General features: G+C 47.1%; 1 long non-coding RNA gene across 1 annotated transcript; it reads left to right on the top strand.

The window, feature by feature from the left end:
- Positions 1-1268: 1268 nt before the first annotated feature.
- On the top strand, positions 1269-4830 carry LOC143211812 (uncharacterized). The gene is made up of 2 exons (XR_013009546.1): positions 1269-4598; positions 4692-4830. It is a non-coding gene; the product is annotated as an uncharacterized LOC143211812 (long non-coding RNA).
- Positions 4831-20762: the final 15932 nt, after the last annotated feature.

The raw sequence follows: 20762 nt of genomic DNA, 5'->3' as shown, positions 1-20762 counted from the left end.
TATGGAGGATCTGCAATAGGGTGTGGAGGGGAGGGGGTTGGCCGGAGGATTGGGCGGAGGGGGTGGTGGTACCAATCGCAAAAAAAGGGGATAGTAGAAAGGTGGGGAACTATAGAGGAGTAACATTGACGCAGACAGCATATAAGATTTACGCGGCAGTATTAGCGGAGAGGGTGAGGGAGGAAGTGGAGAGAAAGGGGCTGTTGCCGGCAAGCCAAACAGGGTTTAGAAAAGGCCTAGGGTGTATAGATAACATCTATGTGTTAAACTATCTTATAAACAGGCAGGTGAGGAGGAAAGAAAGGAGGCTAGTAATTATGTTTGTAGATCTGAAGGCGGCGTTTGACTCGGTAGACAGGGAAGTATTAGTAGAAGCGATGAGGAAAAGGGGAGTGAGGGAAGGGCTAGTGGAAAGATGTGAGGAGGTTCTGAGAGAAACAAAAAGTAAAATAAGAGTGGGGGAAGAAGAAGGGGAATGTTTCTGGACAGAAAGAGGGGTTAGGCAGGGCTGCCCACTAAGCCCCTTGTTATTCACATTAATGCTGGCGGATATAGATGAGGAGCTTGAGAGGGGAGGTTGGGGAGGGGTCAAAGTGGGGGGAAGAAAGATTCGTACGCTATCATATGCAGACGATATAGCCATGTTAGCAGAGGAGGAGGACGGGATGAGGGGAATGATGGGGGTATTAGAAAGGTACCTAGAGGGGAAAAAGCTACAACTTAACGCGGAAAAGTCAAAGGTGATGAGGTGTAGGGTGGGAGGGGGGAGATGGAAGAAGGTTTCATGGAGGTGGAAAGGGAAGGTAATTGAGGAAGTAGGGGAGTACAATTATTTAGGGTACACGATCACGAGGGATGGGGGGCAGAAGGCGCATGTACAGGTTAGATTAAGAAAGGGGGCGGCGGTTATGGGACAGGTCTGGGGGATAGGGAAGAGGAAGTTTGGTAAAGATTGGGGTAGAAGAGTGTGGCTGTTTGACACACTGGTATGGTCGGTAGTTAGCTACGGAGTAGAAATATGGGGTTGGAAAGAGAGAGAAGGAATAGAGAAGCTACAGGAAAGGTATTTGAAATGGGTTTTAGGGGTAGGTAGGTTTACACCAGGATATATGGTTAGGGAAGAGTTACAAAGGGAATTGTTGAGGGGGAGGGCTGGGTTAAGGGCATGGGGGTATGAGAAGAAGTTAGGGGAGGGTAAAGGGGGGGAGTTAGCACGGTTATGTTGGGAAGAGATAAGGAGGAGGGATGGGAGGGGAGGGATAAGGACTGGGTGGGAAAGGGAGAGAGAGGAATTTATAAGGGGGCAAGGGTGGTCGTTGGAGGAATGGAATGAAATAGTAGAGGGGAGGAATGAGTCAGTTAGTGGTGAGATAATAAAAAGAGAGGGGAAAAGGCAAAGAAAGGATAGGTGGGAGAAAATAGAAAACTCGAAGTCAAACAAGTGGTATGGGAGGGTAAAGGGGGAGGGGCTGCCGGGGTATTTAAAGAAAGGGTGGGGTGAGAGTAGGTGGCAGAGGGTGGCAAGGTACAGGTTAGGGAATGAGATGATGGGTGAGAGATATTGGATGGATGAAGACAGGAGAAAATGTAGAGTGTGTGGATGGGAAAACGAAACGTGGGAGCATGTGTGGGAAGTATGTATGAGGATGGATGACAGCAAAGGATGGCAGGAGAGTATGTGGGAAATGTTGGAAGATGAAGGAGGAGGGGAGGAATGGATGAGGATGATAGATGATTGGAGAATGGGAATGAATGAGAAGAGTGGGAGTGGAAGTGAGCAACCGGGAAAGGGAGTCCACGGCTAGGGAAGGGGGGTTGAGAAGGGCTACGGGAATCGAGGTGCTGGGGGAAAAAGGGGTGAGTTAGCAAATATGCTAGCTCAATGTAAGCGTGTCTCTCTCTCTCTCTCTCTAGAGTAATTTAGGTTAAGATTAGTTGATAAGTTAGATTTAAGTAATTAGTAATTAAGTATTAAGTTTGTATGAGAGTTGTGATAAAGGAGGCAGTATGTTAATTTGTAACCCCAAGGGGATCAAATAAAGTTATTATACTAAATTGGAAAGAGCTTAGGTTATCTTTACATACCTGTGTAATATCGTTTTTGTTTTATTGTTGCTTAACTTTCCGCAAACTAAGCATTTATCCATGGTCCCTAACTGCAATAAAATATAGCATGATCATCTGATCACATACAGCTACTAACAATAAGCTGGCCATAATAGCTTCCTCGCAATTTATCATACGTTTATTTGTAATATTCAATTTAAATGATGTTAACATCCTACTAACTCCGAAAGTTCACTAAATATCAAATATGCACGACAAAACACGATAAACAGTACATACACACCTGCTCCAAACCACGCTATAAACCAAAATGGTTGAAAATGGTCGCACTGATGGTACGTAAGGCACTTCTTCCGCGCATGCGCGAGTTTCGTCAGGAACGTATCTACGTGCGAAGTTTGTGGGGAACTGTGGCGGCCTTGGCGCTGTCCTGCGATAGGGACCAAAAATTAGCGGGGCGGCCAAGGTACCCGATTTTCGTATTTGACTAAGGCCGTCTGAGGCTAGAATCGTCGCGCATGCGCGAAAAAAGCGCCTTACGTACCATCACTGAATGGTCGTTCTCCCTAACGCGCAACTACATTGTGAACAATGCCACCTGAAGAGTGGCAAAGTGTAGAGCACCGGGGCACCGACGAGATACTATTAAAGACTGCCAGCCTTATGGGAGTTGGCGAGCCTCGAATTTTTCGGTGTTCTCTTACTCCCTCTAGGATATATTCTGACTGGAGTGAGAAACAGGAGGCCACCGACGGCATTTCGTCGGTGCAGAAGACACTGTGGCTGCATTCCGATTCACGCATTAGGCGCATGGGTCGCATTCAATGCGATGCACGAGTTGATATCGTTCCGATTCGTTAATGCGCATGATGCGCACTTGGAAACGGAACGTTTTTCCATGCATTTGATACGAATGAATCAAACATGGCTGCCTCCATGAGTGAATATGTTTTTTTCAAAGCCATGTTTCTCAAAAACTGTGCGTATAGGAGAAAAATTAAGGACAGATTCGGAATCAGCGCAAGAAACTCTATAAGAAGGGCCCAATAGTATATTGAAAACAAATAATTATATGATTTGGTATGATTTGAGCCTATAAGAATAAAAAGTAATGAAACTAACACTAAAGGTTCGCATGGCTCAGCGAGGAAGCCATCATGAAGTTATACGGTAAGTCCAGAGTTCGAATCCCGCACAACTGCATAAAAATTTCTAAATTTGTAATAAGGTTTTTTCGAAGACAAAGTGGTATATTCTCTCAAGCAGTGTATGAAAGTAGTAATATACATTGTTGCGTCGCTGCACCCCCATAACATCTTTCCTCGGGACCCGTACCGTATTTTATTGTGTATACCGAACACTCGAAGCAAGCGTCTTCTGGCCACCACGTGATCCGCAGGCCAGGTTCTTTACCTGCTATTTTTGTACTAAAGTCCGTTAGGAACCCCGAATCTCATCAACGCATTTACCATTATTTATGACATAGCGACAATAGCTTCTCGAAGCCATGGGACACAGTTATTCACTTTTCCATATTTTGCTCACTTCGGGATTAGCCCAGGTGTTTGCCAGCCTTCACCCTCTTAATCGTTATGTTCCGTATATTTTGCCAGGTATGTTTTACCAGGTCCCAAGCGCTTCCCCAGTTTATTGCCCGCTATGGCCATCGTCCAGAGAACCGTTTAAAACGGGCATACTCGAGTCACCCCCACAGCCTTCGACTTCTAATTACCTGAAGGTGAACATTGACAAGGGCGTCACCTTTGTACCCACCAATCGCACCATACATATTGATTCTAATTTTTTTAATAACTTTTTCGTAAATTTGAAGATTTTTTGTGCGTCTGAAAAAGACGCATAAAAGATGCCTGAAAAACTCTTTACAAGACATCTTTAAGATGTCAGAAAGCCCTGTGAGAGATATCTGTAAGCATCCCAGTACTTACATTGTAACAGACTTGTACGGTGCAGGCCTGTCACTACGAGACACACGCCGAACACAGCCGACCGACGCCGAAGATGACCGAGCGCGTCGTCCGCGTACGACGCGTCGCTACGTACGATCCCGCGCTCCGAGCCACTTTCGGCGGGAAACGGACGTCGAGGTTCCGCCATCTTAACGGATACGGAAACTCGACGTCACACATCCGTGCTCCCCGCACCATTTCCCTCACCACCAACCTCCGCCTATAAAAGGCGATGCAAGCGAGGCACGGGCCTCTTTTTCAGCCTGGGCAGCATCCTGGGCACATCCCAAGTATTGGTACGTATTACTGGTACTCTCCTATTTTCCCACGCTCTCGACGTCGAGTTGTCCGCAGCATCGGCCTCCTCGACATCGGCAGTTCCCACCGGCGCGGCGTGACAGCGAACACGCCAAACAGAGAGGGCAGCATCCTTCTCTGCCGTTCGGGCAGCATCCCGAACACACTTCTCGGGCAGCATCCCGAGAACTCCGACAGCTACCGGAGACGATTAAATGAAGGGGCAGCATCCTCTTCATTTACCGGATCGGTAATACGGTTTACAAGGTACACGAGTCCGCGAATATACGAGTAGCGAGCCCGAAAATACGTAAACCCGTTGTCGTTATTTCACGCCCCGCGCACTTCGTCCATTTTCAGCTTCCGTCGATTCTCTCGCCGATTCACGAACCTGGCACGACGAGCTATTACAGCACGAGAGGGTACGACGCCGCGACGACATCTCCGCCGGAAGCAGAACCGTTACAACATCTTGCGACAGATATCTGTTTGTGCTATCTGGGGCAAGAGGCCAATTATCCAGTTAGTGGGGTACAATGTTCTACAAAACTAGCTGGATTACGCAGAACATATAAGAACATATACGATCAAAATAAAAAAAGTGGCAATTCGCACAGCAGCTGGGCATTTTACTCTGTAAGTATATGCTTATGTGTATAATACGTAAAAATGTAAATACAATACTACATACTATATGTATAGATTTATAAAATTTATTTTGTGGTTGTAGACGATGGATTTATTAATGGGTGAAAATACATGCAGCCTCCAGCTGTAGCCTCAAGTGATGGACCAGCACCATCAACACCATCAACAAGCAGCTCTTCGTCTCCATTGGTTGGATTGGAAAATTTCCAGAGTAATAAAATATAACTAATATTATAAAGTATGATTAGAGTAAAAGTTGCTTTCATTGTGTTATGCATATAATAAATTTATATTATTTATATTAATATGTATTACAGGTCAGCCTAAAAAGAGACTAGTGGAAGTAATTTTAGAAAATCACATTGCTGGCATGAGGCAGGAAAGGAAGATTAGAAAACAAGAGAGAGACGAAGAAAGAAGAATTGCAGAACAAAAAAGAGATGCCCAATACCGTGAAAGAAAGATAGAGCGTAGAGAAATGCATAAAGAAAATATGGAAATCCAAAAATCTCTGCTCTCTGTACTACAGGCATTAGCCAACAGAAAATAAAATATAGCGTGCAATTTATTCTCTATTGTGTATATATTACTTCACATATTATATTGTGTATATATTAATAACATTCTTTATTAAAGTTCAAATAATTACTATTCAATTCAGTTATTATTACAATTCAAATAAATACAGTGATTTTACAATTGATGTACATGATTTTGACTTTGGGAAATGGACAAAGTATTAATTTTAACACGGTTTTTTTTAAATTACCTCTTCTCATTCGTAGCGCATTCATAATTGTTATTAGTTTCTCTTTTCCTAATTCTACTGCAGTACTGTGTACAAGGCTGACTTCCTCGTCACATCTGACTTGTAGACCTAAGGGCATTTCATCATTCTGAAGCAGGCAAATATTGTGTAATACACAGCATGCTACAATGAATTCTGGAATTTTTTTGATGTCTGTTAATGGCAAACAATCCAAAAGTATCCTAAAACGGATTTTCAGGGACCCTATAGCACGTTCAACTGCCATCCTCGTGAATGATAAACAATAATTAAAATTGATTTGCCGGTTTGTCAGATGTCCATTGTTCCGAAAAGGCACTATTACGTGAGGATGAATGGGATATGCATCTCCGATGATATGCGAATTGAAAAAGTCCTTTGTTTCACACAATTGCTTTGCTTGAACCTTTCGAAAGTGCCGCTGAGTATACCCCCACCACTGCCCCTACTGCATCGACTTCGCACGAAACACTTCCATTCTGACTTATGTGGCTGATACACGGTTCATACGGGAGAAGTGGTGGGAATCTGGAGAATTCTGGTGCTCTGACATGCGCATTGAATGACATGGAACCATCGACTTCGTACGAAACACTTCAAATTCTAGTGAATTCTAGCTGATGCACGGTTCATGCGGGAGAAGTGGTGGGGATCTGGGGAATTCTGTGTGCTCTGATGCGTGCACATGCGCGCATTGAATGAAATGGAACGGTTTTCTATGCAGTGTATGCGCATCATGCGTGAATCGGAATGCACCCTGTATGTATCGTGTTAGCAACGCGCCCGCGCGCTACACTCACCAGCGTACCTTTACTATATCCGTGTGCGCTGCTTGTGCGCTTGTGCCAGCCACAATCTATTTTTAGAACATGCCATGTTGCCATGTTGTATTGCTTTACGGAAACGAAACTGCAATTCGACTGTCGAGCCGTCGAGCGTATGAATCGCAATCTGGAGCTAGCCTTCGTGTCCCCGTGCAGCGAGGATTTTTTTTTATTTTTATTTTTCATTACTTTTTTAATTACATTTTTTAACCTTCCAAAAAATTAAAAATGTTAAAACTATGTTCAAAATATGTATTCATTTTAAATAGAAACGTTTTGTTACTGTCATAATTGCATTAATAAAAATTGGTATATGAGAACACGTTGATGGTATTTATTTGAACTGATTGGAGAATACGAAAATGCAGGAAGTAATTTTTAGTTTATGAAACTGTAACAGACCTACATAACGTAGGCCTGTTACGAACAAACCCCTGTCACACCTCCACCGGTTATACATGACGACGCGAATCTAGTAACGTACCACCGGCCTCCTGTCATAACAACAACACCGCCTGTACCGCACGTACCCCGCACCCAGGCCCGTATTCCAATGGGAATCCAAATCAAACTTCCAAAATACTGTTCAGAAGAAGGTATACGTCACCATCAAAATACCGCACCGCACCACCGTCCCTTACCACCGAACCGTTCCGATAAAAGCCGTCGCGAACAGACTAAAATCACCTGAGTCTACCAGTAGCCATCCGGGAATCACCCCGTGCGATATTCCAGTGCTCTGAGTATTCTACCTGTAACCGTTGTCCACGTCTCCGCCGTTATCGGCATCCTGGTTCCGCTGGTACGAGCCTCTACCTCGAACACCCGGTGCGTCACCGGTCTCTTTTGTTAGGCGCGTCGCCTCCGAGAGCCAGCGAACAAGAAGTGGTGCGTCACCCCTTTGACTTCGTTGGAGAACCTCCTGTCCAGTTATCCTGTACCTCCGCTGGTGCGAGCTGTGCTCCACCTCGAACACCCGGTGCGTCACCGGTCACTTTCGCCAGGCGCGTCGCCTTCGAGAGCCGACGAACAAGAAGCGGTGCGTCACCCTTTGACTTCGTCGGAGAACCTCCGGTCCAGTTATCCTGTCGCTCCGCTGGTGCGAGTTGTACTCCACCTCGAACATCCCCGGTGCGTCACCGGTATATTTCGTGAGACGCGTCGTCCACGAAATCGGCCGAACTAGAAGTGGTGCGTCACCCTTCGACGTCGCCTAAGAACCGCCTAGAAAGTCACCCTCGTGAGGCGAGTCGCCCACGAGGCCAGTCGAGCCAGACAAGGTGCGTCACCTTGACCGAACTCCCTGAACGACTGTCCGGAGGAACTTCGATGACCCGTGCGTCACGGACATCGAAGGACCACTACAACCCGGCCTAGGTAGGGAGATCACGACGACAGTCGCGATCTAACCCTACGCCTGTCCATCCTGCCTGCACCCTACGCCTCTTACAGGTAGTACTCTCACGGTCACACGTTTTAAACTCACGGGCACCGTAGCACTATCACCGTGCACTATATCCTGAGGAACCGTATCCTGAGGCACCGTAGCTTACGCGTCCGAAAGGCAGCGAGTATAATTTATTTACCCGCAACCGACTCATCTCAGTTATTTCACCCGTACCGACTCCGTTCCTCGCGTCGTCACTCCACTTGTCGTTTAGAACCCTGGGTCGGCGAGCTGTTCAACACCAAGGAGCCCGAACGCGAGGAAGCCGAACGACGACGAAACACACCTGTTTCATGGCGCCCGAACAGGGACAGAAGGAAAGGCATCCGCGTCGCGATTAGCGACAATTAGCTTTTCAAAATAAACGATCACCGGTTCAACACGGTAACGCGCGCGTAACCAGAGGACCAGTACGCCGCGTTATATTCCTGAGCCGCGTTGAACCGTGACCGCGCCGGCACACACCCGTGTTTCGTACCCCAGACGCCATCTCTGGATGCGCACCGGTATTACCTGCCCCGAGAGTCGAAATTGCGAACACACCGTTGCAAACCCCCGCCGAGGAAATCGGTCAACCACCGGGACTACGGACGAACACCGTCAACAGTGGGCCGATCTGATTAACCTGCAGATCACCGACCTCTTCGACATGACCGAACCGAAGACCCCGCAATTTTTAAACACCATGCAACCAGGCACGTCCCGACAAGCCGACCCAATGGCCGGCACCAGTAGAGCGGCCGCAGAAGAGCAAGAAGACACCGGAAAGAGAATGGACCGGATGCGCAAATGGGGATGCACGACGGACGGCAAGGACCCTTTCCGGTTCCTCGAACGGATAGGGGAACTGGCCCATTCATACCACATCTCCGACGCAGAATTGCTAGAAGGGGTGCCGGAACTTTTGCGAGGAGATGCCCAAGACTGGTACCGGGACAACCGCTACCAGATCAGCACATGGGAGGAATTCACCGCAGACTTCCTGATGATCTACGCCGGTCACAAGACCCCGGTGCAACGAGCACGCGAAGCACGAGCACGCGTACAGAAACCCGGAGAACCGTTCCATGAGTACATGAACGCGCTCACCACTCTCATGAGACGAGCGCTCATCCCGACAGACGAATATTTGGAAACCATATATGAGAACATGTTGCCAGATTACACGGCCATCATCGATCCAGAATCGATTTCCAGCATCCGAGACCTGCTCCGACACGTGCAACGCATCGAGAGAGCCATGGAGCGGAAAAACCAAATGCAACGGACGGCCAGCCGGCCCCTCGCCGCCGCCACCAACGAAAACCGGGACCACACACCAAGCCAGCACCGCACCGAACCAATCGAGGCACGACCAGCCCAAACGAACAACACACCCCGCGGGGAAGGGGACGCCAGCGCAATCCAAGGTGACAACGGCAGCAATTACAGCCGAATGACACACTGCTGGCGGTGTAAACAACGGGGCCACACCCGTTTCGAGTGTAGAAACGCCTACCGGAAATTTTGCTCGCGATGTGGTCGAGACGGAATACTCACGAAGGAGTGTCATCCACCGGGAAACGACGCACGGGGCTCGTCGCGAACGGGCGAACGCCGGCCCCAGACATAAAGTATACGCCCCGCCCCTTCCTACCGATTCGAATATTAGGAAGGGAAATCGACGCCTTGCTCGACACCGGTGCCCAATTGTCTTGTATCAACGCCGAAGCGTACGAATGGGCACTCGAACAAGGCATGCAAGCATCCGAACCAAGCACGCTAATCAGCCTAGCAGACGGCACGAGCATGCAACCCGCCGGCCGCATACGACTATCATTCACCGCACTAGGCACCGAAAACCAGCAGGACTTTACCATACTGCCGAATATGGGTCCGCCAGTATTACTGGGCATTCAAGCTATCGCGGCACTCCGAATGAACCTGAAGCCGCCATACGACATAGCAACCTGGCCCACCGCCTGCCTGTCCGAACCATGCCAGCAAATGGGCCTCCGTGTACCAGATGAAGGTGCCCGCCGACAGTTCGACGACTTCCTACAAGAGGAAATGAAACTGTTTGAAACGGTACCGGGACGAACAAACCTCATCGAGCACCGTATCAAATTACTCGATGAAACACCGCTCAAACAGCGCTACCAACCCAGAAATCCGGCAATGCAAGCGATAATAAACGAGGAAGTTGAGAAAATGCTCAATGACCGAGTAATAGAGCCGTCCAGCAGCCCGTGGAGCTCACCGGTGGTAGCTGTGAAGAAAAAAGACGGAAACCCCAGGTTCTGCGTCGACTTTCGTCGACTAAACGACCGATCCGAGAAGGACGCGTACCCATTGCCACATATCCAGGCAACTCTCGACAAATTACGAGGGGCGAGGTATTTGACTACCCTCGATCTAAAAAATGGGTATTGGCAGGTCCCACTCGAAGATGCCAGCCGACCGCTCACCGCCTTCACGGTACCGGGAAAGGGTTTATTCCAGTTTCGAGTCATGCCGTTCGGTCTACATTCGGCACCCGCCACATTTCAACGGCTGCTCGACCGAATAATCGGTCCTGAACTCGAACCATACGCGTTCGCATACCTGGATGACATAATCATCGCCAGTAAGACCCTCGAGGAACACCAGCGACATTTACGAGAAGTCTTTCGACGCCTCCGCGCAGCCGGACTCCGCCTGAATCCCGATAAATGTCGATTCTGCGTTAGCAGCCTCCGCTACCTCGGACACATTGTCGACCAGCAGGGGATACGGACCGACCCAGAGAAAACGAGCGCGATCGCAAAGATAACTGCACCAAAAAACATACGGGAAGTTCGACGTTTTCACGGCATGGCCTCATGGTACCGGCGGTTCGTACCAAACTTTGCGGAAATAGCAGCGCCGCTCACGCAGCTTACAGGGAAAAACGCAAAGTGGAAATGGACCGAGGCCGAGGAGAATGCATTCCAGACACTGAAGGAGAAACTGGTCACCGCACCAGTACTCGCCTGCCCGGACTTCGAACAGCCGTTCACCCTCCAGACCGACGCCAGTGACCACGACCTGGGAGTCGTGCTCACACAGGGTCCCGCCAACGAGGAAAGAGTTATCGCATATGCCAGCCACACGCTGAGCACCACAGAGCGAAACTACACCGCAACGGAGAAGGAGTGTCTGGCCGTCGTCTGGGGAATTCGAAAAATGAAACCTTACCTAGAAGGTTACCATATCACGGTTCTCACAGACCACCAGGCACTTCGTTGGTTGCAACAAATCGACAGTCCAACCGGACGACTGGCGAGATGGGCCCTCGAACTACAACAGTACGACTTCGACATCCAGTATCGGCCAGGAAAGCTGAACCATGTAGCAGACGCATTATCCCGCATCGACCCTGTACCAGGCGTCAGTCTCCTCCGCACCAAACCGCGTAACGACACCTGGTACGAGAAGAAGATGGAAGCCGTGCAACACGATCCCGCCTCAGTTCCCGATTTCCGGATTTACGAGGGAAAACTGCAACGACGAATACCGCATCAGCTCGATTTCAACGAGCCAGATTCCGGAAACGCATGGAAAATATGCATACCGGCGACCGACCGAGAGGCAGTGCTACGGCAATTTCACGATGACCCCACCGCGGGACACCTAGGAATCGCCAAAACGAGCGTCCGCATTGCCCAGAGGTACCACTGGCCAGGGATGTTCCGAGACATCTCACGACACGTTCGCAGCTGAGTCAGCTGCCAACAATACAAGTCACCGCCTGTACCGCCACCAGGACGCCTCGACGCTAATCCAGGGACACAACCGTGGCACACCGTGTCCGTAGATCTGGTTGGGCCACTGCCGCGATCACGCCGCGGACACATCTGGCTACCCATCACACTCGATCGCTTTTCGAAGTGGGTCGAACTCACGCCCCTTCGAAAAGCCACCAGCACTGCTTTCGCCGCGGCGATCCAGAAGGATATTATCCTACGTCACGGAGCGCCACAGATCATTATATCCGACAACGGACGCCAATTCATTGGAGAGGCGTTTACCAGTCTACTACAGGCAGCCGGCATCACGCACCGCCGTACACCTCCGTATGCACCACAGTGCAACCCGGTCGAGAGAGCAAACAAAGTCGTGAAAACAATGCTAGCTCAGCACGTCGGGAAAAACCACGACCGCTGGGACGAAAAATTAGACGAGGCAAGGTTTGCCATCAACACCGCATGGCATGAGGCGACCGGATACACGCCGGCATACCTGAATCAAGGCCGAGAGTTAAGAGTACCAGGACAGCAAGCAGCAGACGAGCCAACTGCCACCCCGCACCAACGCTGGAAAAATCTACGAGAAGCCCAGGAACTGGCCAAACTTCACTTAGCGCAGGCCTTCGGCAGACAAGAGAAATATTACAACCTGCGACGCCGCGAGTGGAGACCAGCCATAGGGGATCGCGTTTGGAAAAAGGAACACACCCTGTCCGACAAGGGAGCGGGCATAGCTGCTAAGCTAGCCCCAAAATATAGCGGTCGCTATACGGTGCAACGCATAATATCGCCAGTTATCGTTGACCTCCAGGACGGAAGGAGAAAATGGATTCGACACATCCATACCAAGGATCTCAAACCGGAACACAGCCCCGAAAACGACGCTCGCCCAGAGAGCACCGAACCGGACGCGCAACCAGATACCCCCGCGGAACAAACCAGGGTACCCGCACCCGCCCCTGCCCCGACGGCTACTCCGGCCCCACGCGGCCGAGGCCGACCCCGGAAAATAATCCAGAGCATTTTTCCAGTTCACAGAACCAGTTCAGTTCACCAGCAGCCAGGCACACACAGCCCAAAGGAGCCGCGAAGCAAGGAACCAGGGAACGAAGGTTTCCCCACACCCGCAGGCCACCGCGACACACTGACGCCAATACGGTACCAAGGGAAAAACGCGACGGGCCCAACAACGTGGTACCTACTACCAAATGGCCGACGCATTGAGGTACCACTACGGCTGACCACCTCCAAACGCTTCCTGGCGTCTATAGGGGACGAGAGGTGGGTCCTAAAATTCGATCGAGCCGGACGATTGAGGCGATGCCGACAACGAGAGGGGAACAACAACGACGCAGCACGACACTGACATTACATACACACACACACACCTTTTGTTTCTCTGACACCAGCCAGTATTACGAGTTTCTTTTGTAACAATGTATACCAAACCTGTTTCTTCTGAATAAATCAGTCTCGCCGCCTTTCGCTCGTCACCCCGAAGAAGGAGGGGGGTGTAACAGACCTACATAACGTAGGCCTGTTACGAACAAACCCCTGTCACACCTCCACCGGTTATACACGACGACGCGAATCTAGTAACGTACCACCGGCCTCCTGTCATAACAACAACACCGCCTGTACCGCACGTACCCCGCACCCAGGCCCGTATTCCAATGGGAATCCAAATCAAACTTCCAAAATACTGTTCAGAAGAAGGTATACGTCACCATCAAAATACCGCACCGCACCACCATCCCTTACCACCAAACCATCCCTATAAAAGCCGTCGCGAACAGACTAGAATCACCAGTAGCCATCCGGGAATCACCTCGTGCGATATTCCAGTGCTCTGAGTATTCTACCTGTAACCGTTGTCCACGTCTCCGCCGTTATCGGCATCCTGGTTCCGCTGGTACGAGCCGTGCTCTACCTCGAACACCCGGTGCGTCACCGGTCTCTTTCGCTAGGCGCGTCGCCTCCGAGAGTCGACGAACAAGAAGTGGTGTGTCACCCCTTCGGCCTCGTCGAAAAAACCCTGTTGTCCTGTCCGTCCACTGGTGCGAGCCGTGCTCCACCTCGAACACCCGGTGCGTCACCGGTCACTTTCGCCAGGCGCGTCACCTCCGAGAGCCGACGAACAAGGAGTGGTGCATCACCCTTTAACTTCGTCGGAGAACCACCTGTCCAGTTATCCTGTCGCTCCGCTGGTGCGAGTTGTACTCCACCTCGAACATACCCGGTGCGTCACCGGTACATTTCGTGAGACGCGTCGTCCACGAAATCGGCCGAACTAGAAGTGGTGCGTCACCCTTCGACGTCGCCTAAGAACCGCCTAGAAAGTCACCCTCGTGAGGCGAGTCGCCCACGAGGCCAGTCGAGCCAGACAAGGTGCGTCACCTTGACCGAACTCCCTGAACGACTGTCCGGAGGAACTTCGATGACCCGTGCGTCACGGACATCGAAGGACCACGACAACCCGGCCTAGGTAGGGAGATCACGACGACAGTCGTGATCTAACTCTACTCCCGTCCATCCTGCCTGCGTCCTACGCCACTTACATGTTCAGGTAGCACTCTCACGGTCACACGTTCTAAATTTACGGGCACCGTAGCATTACCATCGCGCACTGTATCGCAACCGACTCGTCTCAGTTATTTCACCCGTACCGATTCCGTTCCTCGCGCCGTTTATTCCTTTCGTCGTTTAGGACCCGAGATCGGCGAGCCGTTCAGCACCAAGGAGCACGGACGCGAGGAAACCGAACTACGACGAAACACACCTATTTCAGAACAATGCAAATTTCTCCTCTGACATTTTTTCGTACAATCACAAATAACAGAGATATTTAAACATTTCCATGTATTACATTTTATTTATACCTGTACTGAAACAAGAATTTAAGAAGCCTAAAGTGACAGTTTAGCTACATTGGCGTTGAACAATAAACAAAATCAACTTGTACTTTGTATTGCGAAGTACTTTTGTCAACTGTTAAGTAAAGTTATTAAGTAAAACTATTTCTGCTACCACAATTTTTTGTCAACTGGCTTTGGTTTGCAAAATATGAGCTGCAAACGACTTTCGTAAGGCAGAAACCAGGTACAGTTCCGTACCTGGGTACCCTCTATGCCGTCCATTAACATAAAACGCTATAAAACATTTCACCGGGATTAGGACCCCTTAAATGAGGGTTGCGAGGGGCAGCGGACCCGTTTACAACTCTCCGTACTGAACACTGGACCCACGACGGTCAGGTACGAGGGACGTTTAGTACACGTGCACTGAACACTTACTTGGAGTTCCAATAATCCCGACTTCTACTGGAAGAGATCAAGCTCTTGCTGTCCATGATCTACTCAAGGAGTGGGACATATGCGACAAAGTGCAAGCACTTTCATGTGATACGACAGCATCTAATATGGGTCACTTTCAAGGTGCGTGTGTAATTTTAGAGCACGTAATCGGACGGTACTTGCTATATCTTCCGTGCAGACACCATATGTACGAAATAGTTTTAAGAGCGGTTTTTGAGAAGAAGATGTCCCAGTCTACGGGTCCAAACGTGCCAATTTTTAAACGCTTCCAGCAAGCATGGCCCAATATAAATAAATTAAACTTCCACTGTGGGGTAGAAGATCGATTTGTCAATCAAAAATTAGAAAATATACCACAGCTAATAAATTTTGCGAAACAGACTCTGGAAATGCATCATCCACGGGAAGACTATCGCGAATTTATTGAAGTTGTGCTAGTATTTTTAGGTAATACTTCAGAGTACCGTTTTCGAGCTCCCGGAGCTTTCCATCATGCTCGGTGGATGGCGAAGGGCATTTATTGTATAAAAATATTTTTGTTTCGCGAAGAATTCGAATTAAGCGAAGAGGAGACAAATGGAATTCGCGATATATGTTTATTTATTGCAAATTTATATTTAAAAGAATGGGTAGAAGCTCTTCTCCCGACGAAGGCTCCGCAGCAGGACTTTACTTTTATTAAATCCTTATATAAATATAAGAAAATAGATAAAGACATTAGTCATGTAGCGTTAGAACAATTTTTGAGACACTTGTGGTATTTGACACCAGAAAATGCTGCGTTATCGTTCTTCGATAATGACATTTCCATAGAAACAAAGAAACGAATGGTGGAGGCGTTAAATACCACTAATAGTGGCGGCGGTGATTATTATAAAAATTTTGTCCTCCTACCAAGTAATGTAACCGACCATATGGAGAAGGCTATTTCATATTTTATAACAGACGAAAGTCGGAAGTTTTTTAGTAGATTCGGCATATCGGCAGAATTTTTAGAAAAAGATCCTATAGTTTGGCAAGATGAACCATCTTATAAAATAGGTTTAGATATCGTTAAAGCTTTACCAGTGGTTAACGATAAAGCAGAAAGAGCTGTTAAGTTAAAGCAGGACTATAACCAAATTTTAGCGCGTAGTGAGGAAGAAAAACAGATGATACTACAAATTGTAAAAGATTACCGTCAGCAATATTCTGATATAAATAAAACTACCTTGGCGAAAAATATGTAAATATTACATATAACTTACATTTATATACTTACATTACATATAACACCATCGGTCAAAATATGCTACATTTTGATGTAGATATTTAAATATCTCTGTTACTTGTGATTGTACGAAAAAATGTCAGAGGAGAAATTTGCATTGTTCAATAAGGTAAATATAAGGGCAAAATAAAAAAATTTTTTGGAAATCATATTTTTGAAATTTCAAGGTCATTGTTATTATTATTTAAAGGAAGTCATATAATTTTTCCATATTCCTATTCAGAAAAAAAGACAAATCCAACGATGTGCCATGTTCCATAGTTGAGGTGAATTTCACAATTTTCAAAATTTTCAGTCGCTTTGCGGCACGTGATCCTTTTTTTCGATCGATCTCAAACTTTGCACAAATATTTTTCTCACCTGAAGGAACAATTCTGGGGGGTGCGGTGCTTTGTATCTCGATAAAAAATTTTCACAGGTATAGCTTTGGACCACCCTAATGTCCACAGTGGAATGATCGGGTGGGAGGTTCAAGACCATTTTGATAGCTCTGTTCTGGATTCGTTGTAAGCTAATGAGGTGAGTTTTAGCTGCAGTGTGCCATAAGTGGGCACCATATGTTGTAACGGTCCTTATGCAAGTTTTATACAGGGTGTCCCAAAATTCGTGAAAATCCCGAAAGGGGGTGGTTCCTGAGACCATTCTAAGAGACATTTTCCTTTGCACCAATGTCAACTGCGGCTTTGTTTAGGAGTTATTAACGAAAAACACGGACCAATCAGAGGTACGCCGCGACATCGCAACGAACAAGAGTTTCTCGATAATGTGAACCCTCTCCGATTTTGATGAGCTTTGGATATGTTGTCAAGACCATGATTCTGAACAACATTTCTCTTTAGACTTTTTGGCGATCGGCTTTAGTTTACGAGATAAGTAACTTGTAATTGTAAATCGATCGATGTACTATCTGAACTATCTCCTCTCCGATTTCGATGCGCTTTGGATACGTTGTCAAGACCATGATTCTGAACAACATTTCTCTTTAGACTTTTTGGCGATCGGCTTTAGTTTACGAGATAATCGTAAAAAAAGAGAAGAAGCAGAAACTGATTGAATTAAAAACTCACGTATTCAGCCGTAAATCCATTTGCTGCTTCGAAATGTGTGTCACTGGGTCACTCGGTGACGAACTGCACAGATGTCTTCAGGTACACGGCAGTACCGAAAGCCAAGGGACGTACGGCCAGGTCGACAAGCTGCACAGCCGGTGGTAGAAGGCCTAAGGGATGCGCGGTCAAGTCGACGATCCAGAATTTAACTTTCACTTTCGAATCGATAAATAATTCGTATGTTTATTTTACACAGATGCCTTGAAATTTTTCCACACTCACAATCACTGTTCACATTTGTCAACACATAGTTATGCACTAATAATAATTGCCATATCCCTTGTACTGCTGCACAAATCACAACAATCAGGTAATGCAATCACTAGACTGCGGATTTCATGCATTTGTAGCAAATATGAGTAGGTGCATTTTAATACAGTAGAGAGATTAAAATAATTTCAAAGCACCATAGTATTATTTTCAACTTCTTAAAATGATCACAGTAAGAATCAAATATCTGTCTGGCTCCCCTGTCCCTTGTAATAGCGGCAGCCAACATTCATTTTGCATAAAGATCCGCAGTCTAGTGATTAGTTTAAATATCACTATCAAAAACACAGCTAATAGCAACCGTTAGCTTTGAATTGACAAGTCTTTGGAGATGTTCTCTCTACCGCGGCTCGAACGACACTGATTTTCCTCAAGATTTTTCTAAAGAATTTAGGAAGGGCATTTAGAGTGTCGAAATTCGAAATGCACGCTGTAGCACGTTTACGAAAACGACGGGACGGTTAGACGAAAAACAGAACGCGAGAAGGATCGCTGTAAGATTTACGGCAAACACATGTTTAGTTTTTCCTGCAGGTTGGTACGTAGAGTCGATGGGTAACTGTTCGAAAACGTCATCCGTCCTTTTACCCAGCAAGGGGTAAAAATGTCAGGTCAGCGTAGCATCCCTATTGTCCTATACCTTCCTTAAGAAACTTTCTAAAAGAAGGACAGACGACGTTTTCGAACGGTTACCCATCGACTCTGCGTACCAATCTACAGGAAAACCTAAACATGTGATTGCCATAAGTCTTAAAGCGGTCCTTCTCGTATCCTGTTTTTCGTCCAACCGTCCCGTCGTTCTCGTGCTACAGCGTGCATTTCGAATTTCGACACTCTAAATGCCCTCCCTAAATTCTTTAGAAAAATCTTGCGGAAAATCAGAGTCGTTCGAGCCGCGGTAGAGAGAACATCTCAAAGACTTGTCAATTCAAAGCTAACGGTTGCTATTAGCTGTGTTTTTGATAGTAATATTTAAACTAATCACTAGACTACGGATCTTTATGCAACATTAATGTTGGCTGCCGCTATTACAAGGGACAGGAGCCAGACAGATATTTGATTCTCACTGTGATCATTTTAAGAAGTTGAAAATAATACTATGGTGTTTTGAAATTATTTTAATCTCTCTACTGTATTAAAATGCACCTACTCATGTTTGCTACAAATGCATGAAATCCGCAGTCTAGTGATTGCATTACCTGATTGTTGTGATTTGTGCAGCAGTACAAGGGATATGGCAATTATTATTAGTGCATAACTATGTGTTGACAAATGTGAACAGTGATTGTGAGTGTGGAAAAATTTCAAGGCATCTGTGTAAAATAAACATACGAATTATTTATCGATTCGAAAGTGAAAGTTAAATTCTGGATCGTCGACTTGACCGCGCATCCCTTAGGCCTTCTACCACCGGCTGTGCAGCTCGTCGACCTGGCCGTACGTCCCTTGGCTTTCGGTACTGCCGTGTACCTGAAGACATCTGTGCAGTTCGTCACCGAGTGACCCAGTGACACACATTTCGAAGCAGCAAATGGATTTACGGCTGAATACGTGAGTTTTTAATTCAATCAGTTTCTGCTTCTTCTCTTTTTTTACGATTATCTCGTAAACTAAAGCCGATCGCCAAAAAGTCTAAAGAGAAATGTTGTTCAGAATCATGGTCTGGACAACGTATCCAAAGCTCATCGAAATCGGAGAGGATTCACATTATCGAGAAACTCTTGTTCGTTGCGATGTTACGGCGTACCACCGACACTCGCTTGCCGGCGCGGTGCGGCGCGGCGGGCCAGGACGCGCTCTGATTGGTCCGTGTTTTTCGTTAATAACTCCTAAACAAAGCCGCAGTTGACATTGGTGCAAAGGAAAATGTCTCTTAGAATGGTCTCAGGGACCACCCCCTTTCGGGATTTTCACGAATTTTGGGACACCCTGTATACCAATAATTTCAGGTTCGTTTTTAATTTGGACTTGTGGCCAATGAGAGAAGATGCAGTTGCCAATGCTGCAATTGCTTTCTTCCTGCGGTTCGGTATGGCCGGTCCCCATCTGATTTTAGCGTCGAAGATTACTCCAAGGTATTTAACCGTTTGGCTCCAGTTGATTTCTTAGTTGTTAATCTTCAGCAGTGGTAGTCCTTTCTTTAGATGTTTGTATTTTCTAGTAAAAAGAATAGATTGCGTCTTAGAGCTATTCATCTTCATTTTCCAGTCAGAGAAAAATTTAGAGATGTCGTCCAGATGCGTTTGTAGGAAGTCAATCAACCTCAAGTGACTAAATGAAGCACCTAATATAGCTGTATCGTCTGTGAATAGGGCTAGCGAGGTATCTTTGGATTGAGGGATATCGTTTATATAAATGAGGAAGAATAGGGGAGCTAGTACGGAGCTTTGAGAACACCGGTTTTGATAATTATTAAGTCAAATTTTTTGTCGCCAACTTGGACGAAGAATAATCTATTGATCAGGTAGAAATGAATGAGCTTGATTAGTCTTGGATGGAATTTTAATTTAATCAGCTTGAAGATAAGCCCATTCTGCCACACAGAGTCGAAAGCTTCATTCAGGTCGAGCAATACCATCCCAGAAAATCTGTTAGTGTTAACATGGTGTATGTGAAATTGTGCTGTTCGTATTAGTTGTTGTGAAGTGGAGTGAGCAGAGCGGAATCCGAATTGGGAGTCAATAAGGATATTGTTGTCATCTAAGTGGGATTTGCTCGAATAGTTTAGCCAAGATGGGCAATAGGCTGATGGGGCGATAACTTTCGGGAAGCTTTTGATTTTTGCCGGGTTTGTGAATTGGAACCACTTTCCCATGCTAAAGGGAAGTAGGACTGTTGGATGCAGGCTCGAATAGTTGTACAAAGACCTTCTTTGGGGCTTTCTTAATAAAGTTTCGGTAAAATTTATTCCAACCACAGGCTTTATTTGGTTGGAACTTATCTGCAGCTTTTCTGATGTCGATTGGTGACATTCGGTCGATTAGGTCGTCACAGGGGGATGGAGTGAAATGTTCCC

Source organism: Lasioglossum baleicum, chromosome 9 (genome assembly GCF_051020765.1).
Source record: "Lasioglossum baleicum chromosome 9, iyLasBale1, whole genome shotgun sequence".
Classification (NCBI taxonomy): Eukaryota; Metazoa; Arthropoda; class Insecta; order Hymenoptera; family Halictidae; genus Lasioglossum; species Lasioglossum baleicum.
This window is presented reverse-complemented; position numbering and strand designations above follow the sequence as displayed.